The sequence below is a fragment of the Protopterus annectens genome, chromosome 3.part1 (genome assembly GCF_019279795.1).
Source record: "Protopterus annectens isolate FY-2018-M chromosome 3.part1, PAN1.0, whole genome shotgun sequence".
Classification (NCBI taxonomy): Eukaryota; Metazoa; Chordata; order Ceratodontiformes; family Protopteridae; genus Protopterus; species Protopterus annectens.
Genome location: NC_056732.1, coordinates 1,081,037,119 through 1,081,062,118, shown reverse-complemented (window position 1 = coordinate 1,081,062,118; position 25,000 = coordinate 1,081,037,119).

The window sequence follows — 25,000 nt, the reverse complement described above, 5'->3', positions numbered from 1 at the left end:
AGGCTACGTACCCACAGAGTAGTGCACAGCAACAGTTATCCCACTCCACAAAGTTGGAGCCACAACGGACCCGAAGAACTATCGCCTTATAAGACTGACTAGCCTGGTCTGCAAGGCTATGGAGCGCATCATCATGGAAGTCATTAACAAAGACATTGGGAACCTCCAAACCTTGGACCCTACCCAGTTTGGCTTTAAGGGCAGATCATTCCTCCTAAACCTGGTGGACTTCTTTGAGACAGTTACCAAGGCATTAGACAAGGGAAAAAAAGGTCCACACAGCCTACCTAGACCTCACAAAGGCTTTTGACACCATTCCCCATTCTAACATTGTAGACAAACTCGCCAACTTGAACATAAACCCCTACGTCATGAGATGGGTTGCAAACTGGCTCATGGATAGAAACCACATGGTGAGAGTTGCGGGCTCTACGTCCGACTCTAAACCGGTTGCAAGTGGCATCCCCCAGGGCTCGGTCCTAGGACCCCTCCTGTTCGGTATATACTTCTCAGAGGTACAGGCAAGCATAGGAGGACTATGGCTGACCAAGTTAGCAGACAACTGCAGACTTGGGGCCATAATTGATTCTCTGACTGATACAGACACCCTGCAGAAGGGTCTCACTGAGACGGATACGTGGTGTCAAAATCATGGCCTCAAGCTAAATGCCAAAAAGTGCATAGTCATCCCCTTTGGAAAAGTAAAGTACCTGCAAACTACCACATAGGTGGTAGTCCCCTAAATACAGAAAATGTAATAAGGGATCTGGGGACCCAAGTAGATAGTAATCTCTCCTTTGATAATCATATTGCCAAGGTGGTTAGAAAATCCTTCTATGTGGCCCACCTAATCACAAAATTGTTTGTATCTAGAAAAAAAAGAGGTTATTGTGCCTCTCACTCATTAGACCCATCATAGAATACAATGCCCCATTTGGGATGTACCTTACAAGACACCTGCAACAGCTGGAAAGACCACAAAAGTACCTCACCAAGAGAATTACTGGCCTTAAACAGATGCCCTCAGGAAACTCCAGCTGTACTCTGTTGCATACCACTTACTCAGAGGTGATCTCTGCCTGACGTACAAGGCCATGTCCAACCCAGAATTGATGGACATGCTCCACCTAAAAAAAACATATCCCGGAGAGCCACACGCTCTAGAGATATAGACTTTACCACAACAATAAATAGGACATGCTGGAGAGAGAGATTCCTGTCCCAGAGACTCCCCGTGCTTTAGAACAGAATTCCAGTATACATCAGGCAAAGCCCCTCACTAACACTCTTTCAAGAGAAACCTTGACTGGTGGATGGGAAACAGAAAATTTACCCCGGGGATCACTGCAGTGGCTCTGCTGGACAATGGCGCAAGGAACTAATGGCTCTGCTGGACCGAGGCACAAGGAACTAATCTAAGGGGAGGCGAAAGCCAACACATTCTGGCTAGGCTTGTAAATGCCCTTGGGCAGATAGCCTAGTACTTACCTATGAACCTATATATGTATTTGTGTGTGTGTGTATGTATGTGTGTAGATATATGTGTATGTATATATGTATGTATGTGTGTGTGTGTGTGTGTATATATATATATATATATATATATATATATATATATATATATATATATATATATATATATACCTATGTGTGTACCTCAGAAAAATATATACCGAACAAGAGAGGTCCCAGGACTGAGCCTTGTAACTAGTTTAGAGTCTGACATGGCTCCCGCAATTCTGACCATGTGGGTTCTATCCTTGAGCCAGTTTGCAACCCATCTTATGACGTAGGGGTTGATATTTAAGCTGGAGAGCTTTTTTATGATGCCAGAGTGGGGTATTGTGTCGAAGGCTTTTGCAAGGTCCGGGTAGGCTGTGTGGACTACCCTCCCTTCATCTTTGGCCTTAGTGGCTATTTCAAAGAAATTGACCAGGTTCAAGAGGCAGGATCTGCCCTTGACAATGCCGAATTGGGTAGGATCCAGTGTCTGTAGGTCCCCAATGTCTTTGTTTATGAGTTCCATGATGCTCCTCTCCATAGCTTTGCAGACCAGGCTAGTCAGGCTTATGGGGCGATAGTTTCCAGGGTCCGTTGAGGCACCACCTTTTTGGAGTGGGATCACTGTTGCTGTACGCCATTCCTTGGGTACATATCCTGTAGCAAGGCTGAGATTGAACAGTAACTTTATATGAGGTTCTAGCTCTTCTTGGAGCTCTTGTAGGACGCAGCCCGGGACACCGTCCGGTCCCATTGATGCTGTTTTTTGCTTTGGAGAGGGCAGCTCTCACCTGAGCATCTGAGATGTCAGGGAGACAACTCTCTGCTGGGATAGATATTTGCTCTTTTGGGGGGGAAGGGGGGGATAAGTTTGCACTGAGCCTGTCTGCCAGGATGTTGGCAATGTCTGTGGGTTCAGTGTATTTTTTGTCATTTTGGACTAACTCCAAACATATATGAGAGTTGCCACCCAGGTTCCTAACATAACTAAAGAAGGCCTTGTGATTATCTTTAGTGTCCTGTGCAATTTTTCTCTCAAAGCTGGCCTTAGATGATTTTATGAGGGACCGTAGTTTTTTGCCAGTACTGATCAGAGATGCTTTCCCTTTTAGGAATTTTGTTCTATCATGTAGTAGCTTCCTCCTTTTGTTGTATAGGTTATTTATGGCTGGGGTCCACCAGACAGGACGCCAGCCTTTGGAGGACTGGGTCTTGGTTTTATTTGGGATTGCATGATCCATGCATTCCTGTAGGTGTCCATAGAATACGTTTATAAAGAATTTTGCAGTTTGGGTCGTAGTTTCTACTAACCCAGGGGTTTGAAGGATTTCACCTCTGTTTTGAGAAGTGTGAAATTTGCTTTTGAGAAGTTTTTAATTGTGGTTGTCTGGGCTGGTGGTGGGGTCGGGATGTGGATGTCCAGAGAGATTAATTTAAGGTCCGATCTTACCAATGAGGGGTATACCTCTGGTGTGGAGCATAGAGTTCCCATGTTTGTGATGATCAGGTCCAGTATGATTTCCCCTCTTGTGGGAGTGGTGACTAGTTGTTCCATAGCATTTGAGTTTATAAATTCTAGAAACCTTTGAGCTAGGGTGTTGGGGCTTGCGTAATGCTCCCAGTCTATGTTTGGGTAGTTGAAGTCGCCCAATATAATGGTGTTTCGAGAGACCTTCATATTCTCCAGTGTTCTCAGGAAAGCCGAGTGAGGTTCCTGAGTTTGGGAGTGTGGTCTGTAGCAGGCTACAAACTGAAAAGCTGTTTTGCCCACTGTTAGTTGCACATGGATGATCTCCGATGCTTCATGCAGTGCCACTAACCTGGAGGTGTGGGTATCTTTGAATATGGATACTCCCCCTCCCATTGTGGTTCGGTCCGAGTTTTGGAGCTGAACAGCATGGTATGAGGTATAACCTGGTAGTGCTGGGGTGCTCTCGGGAGCCTTGAACCAGGTCTCTGTTACTGCACAGACATCGATATTCTCCATACTGAGGAGGGCTTCGAGTGCTTGCCTTTTGAGGTTTAGACTTCTGGCGTTGAGTAGCATTACCCTTAGTTTCTTTTTCCTTGTGTTGTCTATGGAGGTGGGTTTGTCTTTTGAGTCTTGCCTAAAAAAGGCACTATGGGAGTGGCGAGAGCCTTTGCCAGTATCCAAAGCCCAGGGGTGACAGGTGCAAGCCGTCCCTAGCGAAGCAATGTGGCTTGTCGAGCATGTCATCCCAGGCTGACGGACACTGGATCCCCTTTGAATGACACCAAAACTTTAGCCAATTGTTAAAATTGATCATTTTGTCTTTATACTGTGGCATCATTCTTGGTGAGGGTAAGATGCTACTCAGGGTCAGGGTCATACCTGCCTGGGCTACATGATTAGAGAGCTCCTCTGTGCCTCTTTTCATGTAGTCCAGGGAGGTACGTCTCAGGTCATTCACACCACCATGGACAATGACTGAGTCATATTTGTACTTGCTTTGGAGTGACCTGAGTGCTTGTGTTATGTGGTGGATCCTGGCGCCCGACAGGCGGCTCACGGTGACCTTCTCCTTGTTCAGCCTGGTGAGTGGGACGTCAGTGTGTCTGACAATAGTCACCTATTGCAAGTGTATCAGGTGTGTTGTTTAGCCTTAAGGGCTGTGACTGTTTGGCACACTGACTTTGTGAAGTATGTGTTACACGTGTTTTGTTTTGGGGAAGCGGTTGCTTGGATGTCTGCTTTGGAGGTCTCTGTTGCTTAGGCAGATTTATATTTAGAGCCTCCGAGTATGTTTTTGTGTGTTTGTGTTTGTGTTTGGTTTGCTGTTGTGGTAGGTCTATGTGTGACTGGATTTGTGGTGTGTGTGCTTACCTTCTCCTCCTAACTGACTGCGCCAGCACTGAGTTGAGAGAGCTTAGCCTCCAGTTTGGCTATATGGTTGCATCTCTCGCATATTTTTGTACTTGTTGGGAGGAGGAAAGGGTTGTCTGTGTACATGAGGCAATTGTAACATTGCCTCAAGATTCCCAGATTCACCAGCTGGACTGGAGAGGAAACCAGCAACTAACCTTTGGACATGCCTGAATAGTATAAGTAACTTCTTTATAACTTGATCAAAAAGGACCAGTAGGGGCCGAGTACTCCAAGGGAGTATATGAGTATGTAGTGCTAACTTATATAATTGCTTATATGAGCAAGTGCAGGGCTTTAGATTGAAAATAGGGTACTTACTTTGAGAGACGGAGCAGATCTAAGGGAAAAAGTGAAGAGTAGACTTTGTGGAGCCGAGAATAGTTTAAGCCCGATTTAAGAGGCACTGCGCTATGCGCAAAATCGCGCCAAAGCGGGGGTTTTTTTTACAGGGGACTTGAAAGAGCTAGAAATTAGCCCAAAACGGCCAATAAACTACAAGATTCTGTGCTGAGATCACTCCTCCAACGACAGATAGGCGGCTCAAAGCTCCCCACTCCCACTGGTGAACAAAGAAGCTTCCTTCTATCCAGGTAAGGAAATGGGCAACACAGGAACTATTCTAAAGTCCGGAATACAGCAATGCCTGTATTAGGGACTATTCTAGGTCAGGAAAGGCGGGAAACAAGGATATTTTTTTGTTTTTTCTTCTTTTTTACAGTACAAACAGCAGAAAATGCACAGTAATTACTTAACACAGGCTAGCGCACTTGAGTGAGCAGCCTCAACAGATAAATTCAACAAAAAGACAAACTTTAAAAGTGCAGGTATGAAATTGCAAAAAAACAAGCTTAAAACAGGCAAAAGAGCAGATTTAACTCAAAAAAAAAAAAAAAAAAAAAAAAAATATATATATATATATATGTGTGTGTGTAGATATATATATATATATATATATATATCTATAGTTATATATATATATATATATATATATATATATATATATATATATATATATATACAAAAAACAGTTATGTAGAACAATAAGATACTCAGGAGTAGTAACATTATTTACAATATATACAAAAAGTACATTTCAGGTGAGAGTACAGTGTATGCATTAAAGGCTTCAACGGGGCACTTACATATGGAAAAGTGGGTCTTCAAGGTGGGGGGGTCTTTGCAGTTACAGAGAGGGTTAGTATTGAGGTGTAATTTAAGTAGGCCTTTAAAGGTGCCTGTATGACTTTGTAGCCTGAGTTCAGGTGGGAGGTTGTTCCATGCTTTGGCAATATCATGGGAGAATAATGCCTCACCAGAACTGTTATTGCATGGATTAACTTCAATCAGATTTTTGATGCATGAACGTAGCTCCCTTTTAGGGTTGTGAAAGTTTAGCATGTCAGCAAGGGCACTTCTCCGGATGGAAGAGAATTTGATGGGCTATGATCAGTTGGTGGTAGCATAGGAGGTTTGGAAATTCTGACCAGTGCAGTTTAGTTAGGGATAGGCAATGGTGGAAATGTGATCTATTACTGGCAGCGAACCTAGCTATTTTATTGTAGCATGTAGAGAGTTTGTTCAGGTTGGTATTGTTAATATTGGTGAGAACTAGAGAGGCGTAAAGTAGTGTTGATAAGAGATGAGTTCTGGCTATTGTTCTAGTCTCAGGGGTTAGCAACAGTTTGCAATGATATAGGCAACCTAGTTTTTTATGGACTTTAGAGATAGTTTGGGATATGTGCTTGTTGTATTTAAGTTGGTGATCAATAGTGATGCCTAAGAGATTAGCCTTAGTTACTGGAGTGATGAGGGTGCCATTGGTAGACCTGATGGTAAAGGTTGCATTGCAGTGTTTGGTTGGGTGGAATAATATTAGCTGTGTTTTTTTGGGGTTTAGTATTAGTTGGTAGTTGTTTAGCCAGTTCTCTACCTCAGTGAAGGATTCTTGGGCTTTACTTTCAAGTAATTGAATGTTTGTTGCTGAGCAGATTAGGGTAGTGTCATCTGCATACTGGACAATGTTGGCTTTAGTGGTAGCTAGGTGGAGATTATTTGTAAATATGTTGAAGAGAAGGGGGCCAAGGATTGAACGTTGTGGGAAACCACATGTGATCGGGTGTGGGGGGATAGGGAGTTGCCCCATTTGACAGATTGTGACCGGTTGTTTAGGTAACTTTTAAACTATTGTAGAGTGGGGTTATTGAGGTTGGGTTCTGCTAGACAGGTGAGGAGTTTGTAATGGGAAACTGTATCAAATGCCTTGGACAGGTCTAAGAAGGTGGCAGAGACCAGCTTTCCTTGGTTCCTGTGCGAGTTTATGGTATTGGAAAAGTTAATTAGGGCAGTGTTGGTGCTATGGGAAGGTCTGAATCCAATGTGGGTTTTAGTTAGAAGGTTGTTGGTTAGCAGGTGGGTGAGTTGGTGGATACATTTTTCAAGAATTTTTGAGAGAGGTGATAGGATTGCAATGGGACAGTAGTTGGAGAGGTCAGTAGATGGACCTCCCTTGTCGCGGGGGATGATATATGAGCTTTTCCATAATGAAGGAATAGTATGCAGGGCGATAGATCTGTTAATAAGTAGGGAGACGGGGTAGGCAATGGCCTTGGATGCAATTTGTAGATATTTAGCTAGAAGGCTGTCGGCACTGCGGTGGTGGTGCTGCGGTAGCATTGTCGCCTCATAGCAAGACATTGTCCCGTTTGATTCTCAGCTAGAGCGTCTTCTGTGTGTAGGCATAAGTGAATGGGGCGTGCATTCGTTGAAGGCTGTGCGTCAGGGCTGGTAACCCGGTAGGTAAAAATCCACTACCAATCATTAGCGGACCGGAATTCCGCTGTGGCGACCTCTAACTGGGAAAAGCCGAAAGACATAGACACTAACAAGCTAGAAGACTGTCAGCAGCTAGGGTGGTAGGTTGAGTTTAAGATTTTGAATTGTAGATGTTGGTACTGGGGTGAGTGTGAAGGAGGTGGAGTTAGTCTGGTAGTTTAAGGGTTGAGGTTGGGTTGTGGGTGATGTTGCACTTACCAGGTTCAGTATTGAAGAGGTAAAGTAGTTATTGAAACTAGAGGCTATATGTGAATCAAAACCTTTGATATCTGGGGGTGGTGTGGTGGCTTTTCCAGGCTGGAGGATGTTGTTCACTGCAGCCCAGAATTTCTGTGGGTGGTTGTTATGTTTCCTTTGTAGGGAAATATAGTGGTTTATCTTGTCCAACCTGACCTGTTTTTTTTTACTTTATTTCTGAGCTCAGCAAAGCTTTGTCTAGTTTCGGGAATTTTGTATTTTTGCCAGGTTAACCAAGCTTTATCTGTAGTCTTGAGTAAGATTTTAGTGGCTTTGTTTAACCAGGGAGCAGAGTTACTTCGCAATCTTATTGTTTTCAGTGGGGCTAGTTGATTTAAAATCCCTAGGAATTTGGCATTAAAGTATTCTACTGCAATATCCAGGGGAAGGGTTTTTATAGGAGCCCATTTACAGGATTTTAGGGCTTCTGAGAATTGTACTGTGGAGAAGTTTTTGTGGGAGCGGATTTGTAAGATAGCTGGGGTGTTGGTAGATTTTAGTTTGTGCCGAAGGAGAAAGGTTAGGTTATGGTCACTGAGGGAATCAGGTAGTATCCCGGATAGGTGGTCATTATTGGGCTGCTTAGTCAGGATTCAGTCTAAGGTGGATTCACGTTTGGTGTTTTTGTCAATTCTTGTGGGTGAGTGTAGGAGTTGTATGAAATTATATAGGTTTATGTGGTTGGTTACTATGGGCGAGTGTATGGTGTTCCAGTCTATGTTGACATCACCTAGGAGTACAGTTTCATGGGACAGGGAATGGGAAGCCCATTGGAGTATAGATTCTAGTGTCTTAATGTTGTCTCCTGGTGGTATATAAATGCTGAGTAGGTTTAGTTGTTTGTATTGATTTAGTAGGATTTTGGTGAATAGGGTCTTGGCAGTGTTGAAATCTGGGGTTTCTTTTTGAAGTAGCTGAACTTTTAAATTGTATTTGTAAAGAAGGCAATGCCACCACCTTTTCTGTGAGGTCTGTCTATTCTTAATATATTGAAATCAGTTGGAGTTATGAAATTATGTTTAATGTGGGGTTTAAGCCATGTTTCTGTAATCACTATAATATCTGGGTTATATACAGAGATGGTTCAATGTAACTGTTCTATTTTATTTATGATACTGCGAATGTTTAGATTTAGTATCAGTATATCAGTGGATTTGTGTTTAAATGGGAGACTGGGGTCAGGTGTGGTATGGGTGTTTGTTGGGCCAGGGTTGGGGTGAATATCACCTCCTAGTAGTAGTAGTTGAGCTGCAATGCTGGTGATGGTTTTAAGGTAGAATATAGTTAGGAAGTGGTATTTGAGGCTAAGGTGTTTTTTAGATTCTGTGTGTGTTTGTGTATATATACAACATCGTCAGGTAGTGTCAAACAAGCCCCACACCCGTGTTTGCACACAAAAAAAACTAAGTCCCTGTAGTTATCTTTTGAAAATTGGGATTCTCAGTTTGTTCTATATTCTGTAGATAGTGTAAAGCATACTTCTGGTATGCATAACAGTGGAAAACGTGTTGCCTGTACATATATTTATGAGTGCAAGTCTTATAAGTTGAAACACAATAATTTTTACAGTTTAATTTCATCAGTACTTTGATTGTAAAACTGAGTTTTTAGTATGTGCTGCAGTTTGCACTACATGTTCATCTTTTTATATAGGAAAAACTATTCGAAGATTATCCACCAGGATAAAGGAACACTGTGCAGCTATAAGAAACTTGCACAACAAAAAAATGCATTAGCAAAGCACAGCATCTTATGTTCTAATTTCATTAGTTTTAAATGTTTTGTTCTTGAAAAAGTTCCACAGTTTTTGGAGACAGTAATACTCTATTAGAGGTGAGAGAACTACTTTGGCAACTGAAACTAAATGCAGATAGTCCCCCAGGAGTGAATGAAAATATTAATATAAAATGTGCATTAAAATGGAGAGCATAATTAGTTCTTTTAACTTTTGAATTGATGCTAGAATTCTAGTTAGCCTATTACAAGCAGTTCAGTTATGTTTTTGTAACCAAGTGCAGCCTTGCATTATATATGACTTTCTTTGCTATTGGTTTTCATACTGTAAACAGGCTTCATTATTAGGCTTATATAAACTGTTTGATGTATTATATTTCATTCTCTGATGAAGTCCAGTTATTAAATGGATGAAAGCGCTAATCACCAGCTCCGAGTATTTTTTCCGCTTCTTTTACGGTTCGTTGTGTTTTTATTTTTATTGTTCGTTTTAAGTCGAAGTGTTTGATTATATAGTTATATTTCTTCTACAGTCAAGAGTTGTATGTAATATAAATGTGTGTGTGTATATATATATATATATATATATATATATATATATATATATATATATCTTTATCTATCTATCTATCTATCTATATATATATATATATATATATATATATATATATATATATACACAAATGTGTGTCTGTGTGTGTGTATATATATATATATATATATATATATATATATATATATATATATATATATATATATATATAATGCATATGTGTGTGTGTGTGTGATATAAATATATATATATTACATTATTATTATTAAATAAGTAAAGAAAGATAAGTCCTTGTGGGATGTGTGATTAATGTCAATATATTTTTAATGGATCAAGTATTCAAATTATGAATAAAATAATACATGTAAAAGGTAAATATATTTGCTACACACAGGGGGTTGTACATATTGCTTTTTGTCTGAAATGACCAAGATTTTATGTGGGTAAAAATAGCAGAAATTGTCTCAAAGAATATATGAACACATGTATGATATTGCCCACCAGAAGGACACAAATGCATTTTAAAGACATCTTAAAAATACTCTGCACATAGTTTTAAAATTTTGATATAAAGGATGCCAGAGGGGGACCTTGGAAGTTAAATTTGGAGAACAAAGAAACATGGTGGCAAATCTACCTGAATACAAGTACCCCCGGTCTAAACGATACAATAACAATAAATAGTCTTTTAAAATTAAAAGCGTATGATAGATAAGAAAGAAAAGGAATTATTAAGTATAATAAGTGAATGTTTTAAAGTTTTTATAACTTTCATGTATTAATTTTATGTATTATATGTTTGAGAAAGTTTTAATTATGAGGTATGAACATCTATTGGCTGGTAACAACATGTGAAAGATTTTAAAGTAATATAAATAATGAACTGGTATATTAGGAGGTTGTCTGAAGAAGTTTGGTGATTTAACTAAACAAAAGCGCTAATAAAATTTTTCGTAGAATATTTTGTGTCTTTTTCCACTGTCAGCCACTTTTTGGTATTTGGTGTTAGTCAGTATTGACATTGGGTGTTTCGGATGTATATGTACCAACATTTTGACAACATTGATAGGTCTTCAAAAAGTTTACTATCTAGTCACAACATTACTCCTGATGAATTTCATTTCATGGTATCTCCTAATCCTTCTTTAGTAAAATTGTTTGGTATACCCAAAATTCATAAAGATTGTGTCAACCCTCCTTACAGATTAATAGTGTCAAACAAGAAATCAAAAACTGAAAATATTGCACAGTATATTGATTTTGTTCTCAACCCAATAGTTCAGGCTACCCCTCATTACATAAGAGACTCATGGGATTTTTTAAACAAGCTATATGTGGCTAATTTAGACTTTTCCTATTGCGTTTTAGTGACCTTAGATGTTGTTGCATTATATACAAGCATTCCCCATTTTGAAGGACTGAGTTATGTTAGACATTTTTTATACAAATTTGTTAAGTTTTCTAAAAGTAAAATTAACACCTTAAAACACCCTTATGTCTGTGGTGCTGGAAAAATAACTTTTTCCATTTTAATGGTAGTAACTTTAGACAGGTTAGAGGGGTTGCGATGGGAACCAAAATGGCTCTGGCCTTTGCGAATCTTGTGTTGAGTGAGTGGGAGTTGGATACTCTTGATACATTTGCCTGGTTTTCACTTCATGAAATTCTACAAACATTTTATTGACAATATTTTTTTTTTTTTTTGACTGGGAGGGTAGTGAACATTAACTGTCTTTATTTGTTGACTCTTTAACAGAAAGTATAGTTTTTTTACAATTTGTTGTGGTTAACAGAGGGGACTCTGTTACCTTTTTAGATACTAATATTTCCATTAGTAGAACCAATGGGAGCATTTCATCCCCAGTTCACAGAAGGACACTTTCAGAAATAATTACCTTAATTTCAATAGTTCCCATCCTTTGTTTATGAAGAAGAATGTTATTAAGGGTCAATTCATAAAAAAATTCTAGATTGACTACTGATGAAGTTTTTGAAAAGGAGTCTGAGTTTCTCACTGAGTTGTTTCTACAAAAAAGTTACCCTTTACAGTTAATCTCTTCCATTAGAAATGAAATCAGGTCTGTTAGACATTCTAAATTTAGACCTATTTTACGTTTTGTTTTTGTTCTTATTGCTAAGACATCTACTGTAGACCGCATGTTCAGTTTCTCTTTGCCAATAAGTAGAGATATGACTGTACTAAGGAACATTTTAAAAGACAACTGGAAAACTCATTCTTGGTGATCCAAGCATTGGTCCTAGTTTAGGTGATGATTCTTGTTTTTCATTTAAATGCACAAGAACTTTAAAAACTTTGTTTGAAAATAACGGATTTTCCTTTCTTATTAAACATACCTGCCAACTTATGTGATTTACCTGTCATGTATAAATGTGGCAAATGTGTTTGCTATGACTTTATACAGATTGGAATTTCCTATGTGTTTCCACATTGTAACTTCAAAGTGTCTTTTTCAAGTAATTTTAACTGTAACACCACTATGGTAGTGTACTGTGCCATATGCTCTACCTGTTCTTGCTTCTGCATTGGTAAGACTGTGAGGAAACTCAGCGATAGAATAAAGGAGCATAATTTTGCAGTCAGAAACAAATACCAAACTAACTCTTTAGGAAAACAGTTTAATGTGTTCTAATTTCTCCAATTCACTTTTTTAATACTTGAACAAGTCCAAGATTTCTTTGGTGATGCTGACTGCAAACTTTAATTACAAGAAAGTGGCAACTATAATTAAATGCTGAGTTTTTTCCATGTCTCAACCGAAATTTACACCTTACATGTGCCGTAAAGTGGTTCCAATAACATCACACCATAGTCTAGCCACTATTTTGTGAATTATGTGTTATATTTCCATGTTTTTTCAGTATTTAGTAATTGTTTCACTCCATTATCTAGCCATCATCTGGTTTGTAATGGTTTCGTAGTCATTGGTTAACTTTCTCTAGTACATTTTATGATTACACATTACTTGATTTTACACTACGGTTTCATAATTCTAGATATATCCTTTTACACATACATTTTTCAATCTACTTTTTAGTATATATCATTTAATAAGTGTGTTTTTCCTTCATAGATAACAGTACTCTGTTTTTTATTTATGTAAGTGCTTAACACTCTATTTTATAATTTTTGAAAGTTTCTCACTTTGCAGTTATTTTGGTGTTCATTTGTTCAGCTATACACTTCTATCTCACATTATTTTGTGATTTTTTTTTTTAATTTTTTTTTTATTAACTGAACCACTTGATTTTTTATGGTAATTTTCTTGTTTAAACAGCTTTTTGAAAGCATTAACAAATGTAGTTTTACTTGTACAGCTACACATCTTCTACACAGCTTTCTATATAGTTTGTAAGTCATTACAGTTTCATGACAGGCTCTTTTACATTGGTTAATTAAAGTTCATTAATATTCATGATTTACTTATGTGCAACTTTATATGTTAGATCCCTTGTAATTAGATTCATCTGAAGAAGTTCCGATACTAATAAAGGAACGAAAGCTCATCACACCTGTGTGGGATTCATCAGTCTTTTACTTTTATCTTTTTAAAAGTTTTTTTTTATTTTTGTTATTTACAGAAGTCTGTTCTTATATTAGTTGTTTTCTTCTGATGCCTTTCTGTTTTCGCAGAGATATTATTCTTATATTAGTAGTTTTCTTCTGATACCTTTCGGTTTTCACAGAGATATAGTGTGTGTGTATGTGTGTGTATATATATATATATATATATATATATATATGTATATATATATATATATATATATATGTGTGTATATATATATATATATATATATATATATATATATATTTATGTATGTGTATATATATATATATATATATAGGTTCATAGGTTTATACTAGTATATATATATATATATATATATATATATATATATATATATATATATATATATATATATATATATATAGGTTCATAGGTTTATACTAGGCTATCTGCCCTAAGGCATTTATAAGCCTAGCCCAAAGTTTTGTGGCTTATGCCACCTTATATGAAAAATACTGTGCCTATTAGTTTGTTGTGCCTCTGTCCAGCAGTGACACAGAGATGATTCCCGGGGTAAACCTACGATCTCCCATCCACAGGTCAAGATTTCTCTTGAACAGAGCCAGCGAGGTGCTCTGCCTCACATGGACTGGGATTTTATTCCACAGCATAGGGAGTCTCTGAGTGATAAATCTATCCCTCCAGCACGTCCTATTTATATCAGTGCTAAGGTTTAAGTCGCTTTCTCTAGTGGTTTTGGTGGATTTGGATTTTTTGAGGTGGAGCATGTCCATTAATTCCGGGTTGGACATGGCCTTGTAAGTCGGGCACATGTCACCTCTGAGCAGACGGTATGCGACTGAATACAGCTGGAGTTTCTTCAAACTGGCAGCATATGTCAGATTTTGGAGTCCCTTTATCCTTTTGGTGAGGAACTTTTGGGGTCTCTCCAATTGCTGCAGATGACTGGTGAGATACATCCCGAATGGGGCATTGTACTCGATCATTGGTCTGATAAGTGAAGAGTACAGGGGAACAATGACCTCACTAGATCTGGATGTGAATCCCTTCATGATCAGGGGCAATGTAGAAGGCCTTTCTAACCACTTTAGCAACGTGAGTGTCAAAAGAAAGGCCACTGTCAACCTGGGTCCCCAGGTCCCTGATAACCTCTTCTGTGCTTAGTGGATTTGCCACCTATATGGTAGCTTGGGGTTACCTTGTTTTTCCCGAAGGGTATGACTATACATTTTTTGGCGTTTAACTTCAGGCCATGGCTCTGGCACCAGCTATCTGTTTCCGTGAGTCCCTTCTGAAGGATATCCATGTCCGATGCACTTTCCACTATGGTGCCCAGTTTGCAGTCGTCTGCAAACTTTGTCAGCCAAAGTCCTCCCATGTTGGCCTGTACTTCTGAGAAGTAGATGCCGAACAATAGAGGACCAAGGACCGAGCCCTGTGGGACACCACTTGTGACCGGCTTGGAGTCTGACTAAGCCAGTTTGCAACCCATCTTGTGACATATGGGTTTACATTTAAGCTGGTAAGTTTTTCTACAATACCCGAGTGGGGTATTGTGTCGAAAGCCTTTGCAAGGTCAAGGTAGACTGTATGGACTGCCTTTCCCTCATCAGTGGCCTTGGTGACTGTTTCGAAGAAGTCAACCAAGTTCAAAAGGCATGATCTGCCCTTGACGAAGCCAAACTGGGTCGGGTCCAATGTCTGCAAGTTCCCTATATCTTTGTTTATGAGCTACATTATGATCCTCTCCATAGCTTTGCAGACTAGACTTGTTAAGCTTATGGGGCGGTAATTACCAGGGTCCGTAGAGGCACTGCCTTTGTGGAGTGGGACCACAGTTGCTGTACGCCACTCCTTGGGCACGTATCCTGTGGTAAGGCTGAGATTAAACAGCTGCCTTATGTGCGGGTTTAATTCCTCGTTTAGCTCGTGTAGCACACAGCCGGGGACACCATCCGGTCCCATTGATTCTGTGTTTTTTAGCTTTAGAGAGAGCAGCTTTCACCTGCGCATTTGAGATGTCTGGGAGGCTACACTCCGCTGGGATAGTTCTCTCCTTTAGGGGGGGAGAGGGGGTGAAGTTTGCACTGAACCTGTCTGCCAGTATGTTGGCAATGTCTGTGGGTTCAGTGATTTTTGTATCATTTTGGACTAATTCTGAGCATATCTGGGAGTTTCCACCCAGGTTCCTAACATAGCCAAAAAAAGGCCTTATGATTGTCCTTTGAATCCATGGCAATTTTTCTCTCAAAATTGGCCTTAGTTGATTTTATGAGTGCTCGTATTTTTTTACTAATAATGATCAGGGGGGGACTTCCCTTTTATGGATTTTGTTCTATCATGTAATAGCTTTCTCCTCTTATTGTAAAGTTTGTTAATGGCTGGGGTCCACCAGACTGGACGTTTGCCCTTTGTGGAAACAGCCTTGGTTTTATTTGGGATTGCCTGATCCATGCAGTCCTGGAGGTGTTCATAGAAGGCATTTGTAAGGGCTTCCGCAGCTTGGGTTGTGGTTTCCACTGGCTCAGGGGCCTTGAAGGATACCAAACCAGTCTTGAGTAGTGTGAAGTTTGCTTTAGAGAAGTTCTTCATTGTGGTCTTTTTTTGTTTGGGGTGGGGGCGGGATGTGGATTTCCAGTGAGATTGGTTTATGATCAGATCTCACCAATGAGGGATATACTTCCGGTGTGGAGCATTTTGTCCCCATGTTTGTGATAATGAGATCTAGTATATTATCTCCTCTCGTGGGAACAGTGACTAGCTGTTCCATGGCATTTGAATTTATGAACTCCAGGAACCGTTGGGCTAGAAAGTTAGGGCTTGAGTAATGTTCCCAGTCTATATTCGGGTAGTTGAAGTCACCCAATATGATGGTGTTTGGAGATACATTTATACCCTCCAGTGTTTTCAGGAAGGCTGTGTGGGGTTCCTGAGTTTGAGAGGGTGGCATGTAGCATGCTACAATTTGTAGAGCAGTTTTGCCTATGGTTAGTTGCACCTGGATGGTTTCCGAAGCTTAGTGCGTTGCCACCAACCTGGAGGTGTGGGTATCCTTTATGAATATGGATACACCCCCTCCTTTTGTGGTGTGGTCCGGGTTTTGGGGCCGGAACGCATGATATGAGGTAAAACCTAATAGTGCCGGGGTGCTCTCAGGAGCCTTGAACCAGGTTTCAGTTACAGCACAGACATCGATGTTCTCCATACTGAGAAGGGCCTCGAGTGCGTGCATTTTGAGATTTAGACTTCTGGCATTGAGCAGCATTACCCTCAGTTTCTTCCCATTTTTGTTTTCTAGGGTGGTAGGTTTAGAATTTGAGCCTATGGGGTAAAGGCAATATATATATATATATATATATATATTTCTGTAGTGTGTTCTGCCTAAAATAGTTTAGGGTAGTAGCTGTAATATTCTCCATATTCCTGACTGTGTTGTAGGCCTAGTTGTTGTTTGTTTGAGGCTGTTTTCTGAGCTCATTGTCCAGGCCATCTTAGTTAGCAAAGACCATCCCCCATTTCATTGAGAGTTTAGTGTTCATGGTCATTGTCTAGTTGGGTTGTCAGGTCTATGGCTGGGAGAAAGCACCTCATTGGTTCTTTTTAGCTTTTTTTAAAGTTGTTTCTGGTTTCAACTTCCTGTTACATAAGAAGTTAACCTGAGTGTTTCAGCCATTACACACAGAAATATCCGAGGAGGAGCACCTGATCTGTGATATATGGCAATAAGTAGCTTTTTTTTTTTTTTTTTAGTATTTATTGCTTATTCTAGATATTTATAGCAATTTTATTGCATACTTGTACTGTATTTCATAGCTATTGGTTCACTGCTGGTTTTCTACTGTGCTGTGATAACATTTCTGTAGTGTTTTTTGCCTAAAATAGTTTAGGTCTTGGGTCTTAGCTGTGATATTCTCCATATTCCTGATTGTGTTTGTGATAAACATTTCTGTAGTGTGTTCTGCCTAACATAGCGTGTTCTGCCTAACATAGCTTCCCACCCCCCCTCCCTATTGGCATGTTGTCTTTATACCTGCTGGCCTTGCAGTTGCCCGCCCCTACTCTGAATCTGAACTTGGACACTCTTCCCAGTCTAGTGCCATTAGCTCATTTTACCTACTACAGAGAGAACATCTGAGAAGGCCAACCCACTTCGTTTCTTTTCTTCTGTTCCTCCTTTCTCCCTTTCTAAAAAAAAAAAAAAAAAAAAAAAATTGCCTGAATCTCCTTGTGTTCTAACTGTGCTTCTCAAACATTTTGGAAATATTGAGTATATTTTAGTGCATTTATTAAAACTTTATTTGCCGTAATATTGTTACAACTCAAGTGCTCTAGGTTGCACTGCATCTGAATTTTGTGTTTTAGCTGCTTTTCTGTATTTATAGACTTTTCTGTATATGTAGACTAGCTACTTATTCTACTTTATTATTGCCTCTTAAATCATTTTTCAGTTGTGCACTTGCCTTGTTTCATTTAAAAAGTTTTTAATTGCTAATTTTGTAGAGTTTTAATTGCATTTACGGCTACACACACAAGTGTGTTAGCCTTTTCTGTGTTTATTTATGTATTATTGCATTGTTTAGCCTGTTTTAATAAAAAAAAAAAATACTATATTGTTTGCTCGTTTCCCGCATTTCCTAGCTAGTATAGTCCAGATCCCAGGCTTTGTTGGTTGCAGGACTTTTATTTTCTGTGTTCAGAGCTATCCAGACCTTGCTGTGGTAAAGCTATCCTGACTTGTTGTGGTAGAGGAAAGTCCTACTGCTTACCAGTGGGAGTGGTGAGCATTGTACTGCCTATCTAACACTAGAGTGGTTTCCAGCTCTGAAATTGTAATTTTATTATATAAAATATACAAATGAAGAACACCAATTGCTGTGCGTTTGAATTTTTAATTCTGGTACCTCGGCCTTCGCCTTCTCCTGGAATACAATTTACATAGCAAACACCACCCATTTTTAAAGAACATTTTGATTGAATTATTGATGCACCATCCCCTAATTATACAATTAGGCTCACTTTTTACTATTTTACAACACCTATCTGGCATCTTTCCCTCTAATACATGGATATATACACATAAATAGTTAGTTAGAAAAAATGTATATAACAATTAATACAGAACTACTATAATATAAACAGTATTTGTGCTTTTTCCTTTCTTCCTTATTTAAGCTTTGATTAATATATACATAAATATAAATACTGTTATAAAATGTATACTAATTTACATATAACCCTTGCGAACAATTCATTCAAATTTTATTAACATTTTATTAACAGACAGTTCCTCAAATCAATTATTTACTATTTTAGAAATATGTGGAAAATACATTACACTTCCATATTCATTCCATTGGGAAACAATGTTTTCAAATTGAGAATGAACCTAGATTCCATCAATAATAATTTTTCCCGGAAAATAGCTTCATTACCAAATACATTGGGTCTGCCCAATACACTGAATACAAAACCATCTGGAACCCCCCCATGGTTATCACAAAATGTCTTCCTACCGGACTCTCCAATCTCCTGTGCCTTATATCTCCTAGGTGTTCTAGGATCCTTAGTTTGACCCTCCTAGTGGTTTGTCCTATGTACCAATTTTGTTTCTCACAGCCACATCCTATGATGTACACAACCCCTGTTGAATTGCAGTCATAATATTCTGTGGCATTATATCTGACCTCGTTGATTTTGAGACCATCCAAGTTCCTAACCCAATTACACACCTTACATTTTCCACACCTGAATGTTCACTTTCTGTTACCTTTGCTACGTCTACTGTTTTTTCTAAAATTTAGTATTTCCCTGAGATTAAAATATCTCTTAAATGAAAAGGTAACCCTTGACGGAAAAAGTTTTCCTATTCTCTCATCCTCACAAATGATGGGCCAAAATCTACCCACTAATTCCTTCAGTGTATAGGAAAAATGGGAATATCTGGTCACAAAAAATATTTTGTCACCAGAACCATTCTTACCACCATCATTGTCAACATCAGTCCTAGTATTCCCAGAGTACCCAAAACCCCGGAATCTGCCCCTGTTGCCAGACCATTTTACAAGACCTAACTCACTTTCTACCCTCTTTCTAGCTTTCCTAACACTCATTTCGGAATATCCCCTCCCTACCAACTTTCCTTCAACCTTGTTGAATTCTCTTGGAATCAAACTTTTCTCAGAAGTATGCCTGCCTATTCTTTTAAACTCACTTAATGGTAAAGAACTTATCAGAGTCACTATGCATACTAGAGGCGTGAAGAAAATTTTCAGCTGCAGTCTTCTTGTGATAAGGTTTGTACTGTATTTTGTCATCAGGGCACACATAGATTTCCACATCCAAATAATGGATACTTCTACCCCCTATAATGTGAGTAAAATCCAATCCCCAGTGGTTTTGCTTCATCTCCGAAACAAAATTGCCAAATTCCTCTGGTAAACCCCTACACAAAAATAAGAGGTCATCAATAAACCTCACATATTTGACTACCTTGCTTCTATAAAATTGAGAGGGATAAATGTAACAGTTCTCGAAATGGGCCATGAACAAAATAGCATATGAGGGCGCAAATGCTGAGGTATTGAGAGTTGAACGTTTACCAGCTTTTGAATTCTCTGATGATGAGTTGGACTTATCTGCTGAATGGAAGGACATTTCAATAAAATGCACTCTGGGCTGGTTAGGAGTGCTAGTCAAAAGAAATGAAAGAACATTAAATAAGACTCGCTCATCCATCCTGCTTCTGCAAGATAAATTGATCGAGGAAAGCTCTGTGTCTGTTTTTAACAAGAACATGGTTGAAATTAAAAATAGAGTATCTAAAATAGAGGCGGAGGTGGTTTCCCGCAAAAAGAGAAAATATCTCCGTGACATTAAAGATCATGAAACGGGTAAGCTGTTTTCTTGGCAATACAGCTTTAAGAGGAAGCGAGGCGCTTCCCGTGATGTCACTAGGGGCCCGAGATCCACCGGCGGTGAAACCTCTGCTTCGTCGGCGGATGAATTGAGTAGCAGAAAGAGTGTGTCTTTCGAGAGTTTAAACACAGAGCATGAAGCCTGTACGGGAGCGAATGGTGTAGCAAGCGACTCAGACCACACAGTAGTGCAGCAAAAGGGAAGAGGCCGTCGTTTTCAAACCAAGGGAAGGAGGAGATGACAGCGTATCGAGTTTTAGGAAGCAGGGAAATGACTTTCCAGAGATTGTTTTTGCTACCGAGGGAAGGTTACAACAGGATTATATGCAGGTTCCAGTGTTGGAAGGAAACACTGATTTTGCCGACGAAACGGTTTCCTTACAGGACATTGCATTAGTTTTTGGTGATGATGTGGACATTTGTGAAGGTGAGAATTACAATATTGTAAATATCTCGGATTTACATATCTCCGAGAGTGCCAAACATGTTTTATTTAAAGGCACCAAATTTGTACCTGTTTGTTTTCTGTCCTTAGCTGACTTATCTTTGGAAATTAAGCAGTTTTGCAGAAAACTGTATTTAAAAGAATTTTTTGGGAATCAAAGTTTTTTTCATGATAGAAACAATGATGGATTTAACAATAATGTTCTAATTTCTGATGGCATAGAAAATGGCATAGAAAATGTAGTGAATGTAGAACTTTTTGATGAGTCCTTGTTGAATCTAACATTGCATGAAAATGATTTGGTGGATATCCATGAACAAGATGAAGTGTGTGAAGTTGGGGGGGGGGGGTTTGCCTTTAGCACTGGTTATGGAAGGCTAGCAGTACCCAATGTACCTTGCAAAAGTGAATTTATGCCACCTAGAAAGAATCTGGTTATTAATGTTTTTGAGAAAACATTATTAAAAACTTTAGAAGAAGAATATATAAAGTTTTGATGAAAAAAGAAAAAATATAATTTAAAGAAAGATGAATGGAAAGCTTTATGTGATTTAAAGGATATGAACAATCAGTATGTATTCACTCAAGCAGACAAGGGAGGGAACTGGGTAGTTATTTCCAGGGACAAATACAATTCCATGGCACTGGAGCTACTAAAGGACTCCAATACCTATTTAGAATTACCTTTAAATCCAATGAAAGAATATAACACACTATTATTGGAATTATTGGAAAGGGGAGAAAGGCTTGGCTTTTTATCTTCAGGGGATGTTAGGAAGTTGTATGTAAAAAATCCTAGAGTAGCAAAATTTTTTACTATTCCTAAAATACATAAAAACATCAGGAATCCACCAGGACGCCCCATAGTTTCAGGAAAGGGAGGTTATTTACAGAATGTAGGAATATTCCTGGATTCCTTATTAAAAGGCCATTTGGAAAGGGTACAGTCACATGTTAAAAACAGTGATGAGGTGTGTTTTAAGGTCAGCAACATAGTATGGGGCAAAGACTTCTACTGGGCAAGTGTGGACGTTAAGTCTTTATACACTAGCATCAATAGGTTCCATGGTCTAAAAGCAGTGGAAAAAATGTTGGGGGATGGACCAAGAACATTTTTTATCATTAGTTTATTGGACTTCTGCCTCACGCATAATTGCTTCGAGTTCGAGGGAAAGCATTTTCTGCAGAAAGAGGGCACAGCAATGGGGGCAGCATTTGCGCCCTCATATGCTATTTTGTTCATGGCCCATTTCGAGAACTGTTACATTTATCCCTCTCAATTTTATAGAAGCAAGGTAGTCAAATATGTGAGGTTTATTGATGACCTCTTATTTTTGTGTAGGGGTTTACCAGAGGAATTTGGCAATTTTGTTTCGGAGATGAAGCAAAACCACTGGGGATTGGATTTTACTCACATTATAGGGGGTAGAAGTATCCATTATTTGGATGTGGAAATCTATGTGTGCCCTGATGACAAAATACAGTACAAACCTTATCACAAGAAGACTGCAGCTGAAAATTTTCTTCACGCCTCTAGTATGCATAGTGACTCTTTGATAAGTTCTTTACCATTAAGTGAGTTTAAAAGAATAGGCAGGCATACTTCTGAGAAAAGTTTGATTCCAAGAGAATTCAACAAGGTTGAAGGAAAGTTGGTAGGGAGGGGATATTCCGAAATGAGTGTTAGGAAAGCTAGAAAGAGGGTAGAAAGTGAGTTAGGTCTTGTAAAATGGTCTGGCAACAGGGGCAGATTCCGGGGTTTTGGGTACTCTGGGAATACTAGGACTGATGTTGACAATGATGGTGGTAAGAATGGTTCTGGTGACAAAATATTTTTTGTGACCAGATATTCCCATTTTTCCTATACACTGAAGGAATTAGTGGGTAGATTTTGGCCCATCATTTGTGAGGATGAGAGAATAGGAAAACTTTTTCCGTCAAGGGTTACCTTTTCATTTAAGAGATATTTTAATCTCAGGGAAATACTAAATTTTAGAAAAAACAGTAGACGTAGCAAAGGTAACAGAAAGGGAACATTCAGGTGTGGAAAATGTAAGGTGTGTAATTGGGTTAGGAACTTGGATGGTCTCAAAATCAACGAGGTCAGATATAATGCCACAGAATATTATGACTGCAATTCAACAGGGGTTGTGTACATCATAGGATGTGGCTGTGAGAAACAAAATTGGTACATAGGACAAACCACTAGGAGGGTCAAACTAAGGATCCTAGAACACCTAGGAGATATAAGGCACAGGAGATTGGAGAGTCCGGTAGGAAGACATTTTTGTGATAACCATGGGGGGGTTCCAGATGGTTTTGTATTCAGTGTATTGGGCAGACCCAATGTATTTGGTAATGAAGCTATTTTCCGGGAAAAATTATTATTGATGGAATCTAGGTTCATTCTCAATTTGAAAACATTGTTTCCCAATGGAATGAATATGGAAGTGTAATGTATTTTCCACATATTTCTCGAAAATAGTAAATAATTGATTTGAGGAACTGTCTGTTAATAAAATGTTAATAAAATTTGAATGAATTGTTCGCAAGGGTTATATGTAAATTAATATACATTTTATAACAGTATTTATATTTATGTATATATTAATCAAAGCTTAAATAAGGAAGAAAGGAAAAAGCACAAATACTGTTTATATTATAGTAGTTCTGTATTAATTGTTATATACATTTTTTCTAACTAACTATTTATGTGTATATATCCATGTATTAGAGGGAAAGATGCCAGATAGGTGTTGTAAAATAGTAAAAAGTGAGCCTAATTGTATAATTAGGGGATGGTGCATCAATAATTCAATCAAAATGTTCTTTAAAAATGGGTGGTGTTTGCTATGTAAATTGTATTCCAGGAGAAGGCGAAGGCCGAGGTACCAGAATTAAAAATTCAAACGCACAGCAATTGGTGTTCTTCATTTGTATATTTTATATACTTGGATCTGTGAAGGAGTAGAGGAGTTGTGTTTCTTTTGGTCAGCATTGTAATTTTATTAGCCATTTTGAGCTGATTTCTATCTCTTTCTACTTTCTGGCTTAACAATGCGTGTGTTTGCGCATTTTTTGCATCGCGCAGCACTGCGGGGCTACGGTTAAACTATTCCAGGTGCCAGAAAGTCTGCTCTTAAAATTTTTCCTTAGAACTAGCTGGTTTCTCAGTAGTAGCACTAAAATCGGAATCCCTGTGACTAGCACTTGCTCTAGAACCTGCTGGAAAGCACTAGTAAGCCTTAAACTGATAAAAGCACTGCACTTTCCTTGTTAATAAGGCAAAATTAATCGCAGCCACTAAAGAGCCTATAATTGTGAAGTACCTCTTGTACTTTACAAAAAAAATAGCTAAATAGGCATGTCCAGGGGTCAGGTTCCGGTGATTTCTCTTGTCCACCTGGTGATTCTGGACATACTGGGGCAATGCAGCAACTGCCTCATGTACACGGACAACCCTCTCCTACCACCCAACACTACTGCGAGAAATGCACTTACATAGCCAAACTGGAAGCAAAGCTCTTTCCCGCCAAGATTGTGTTAGACAGTCAAGAGGAGAAGATTAACACCTGCACTACACCTCAAGCAACACATAGTCTTTCAAAACCCGCACCATCAACACCCACACATAGCAACACCAAACTCACATATGCGGAGGCCGTTAACATTAACCTGCGCAAGCAACAAGGACCTCTGAAGCTGAAATGCAAACACCAGTCACAACCAAAGTGACACATAGCTAACACCACCAGTGTGCCACCCAATAACAGCCCCTAAGGCAAGACAACGTACCCAACACTTTAGTCATAGGCGAGACTGTAGTCAGGCACACTGATGTCCCACTCACTAGGCTGAACAAGAAGAAAACTACAGTCAGCTGCCTGTCTGGTGCCAGGATCCGCCACATAATGCATGCACTCAAGTCACTCCACAAGTACAAATACGACTCTGTCATTGTCCATGTTGGAGTGAATGACTTGAGACTTACCTCCCTGGACTACATGAAAAGAGACATGGAAGAGCTCTCAGATCATGTGGCCTAGACAGGTATGACCCTAGCCCTAAGTAACATCCTGCCTTCACCCAAAATGATACCACAGTACAAGGACAAAATTATTGACTTCAACAATTGGCTAAGCTTTTGGTGTCATTCAAAGGTGATTCAGTATCTGTCTTCCTGGGACAACATAATCGACAAACCACGATGCTTTGCCAGAGATGGTCTGCATCTGTCGCCCCTGGGATTCAGGTTACTGGCTAAAGCTCTTTCCACCCCTATAGTGTCTTTTTTAGGCAGGGTTCAAAGGACAAAACCACCACCACCATAACAGATATAAGCATGCAAAA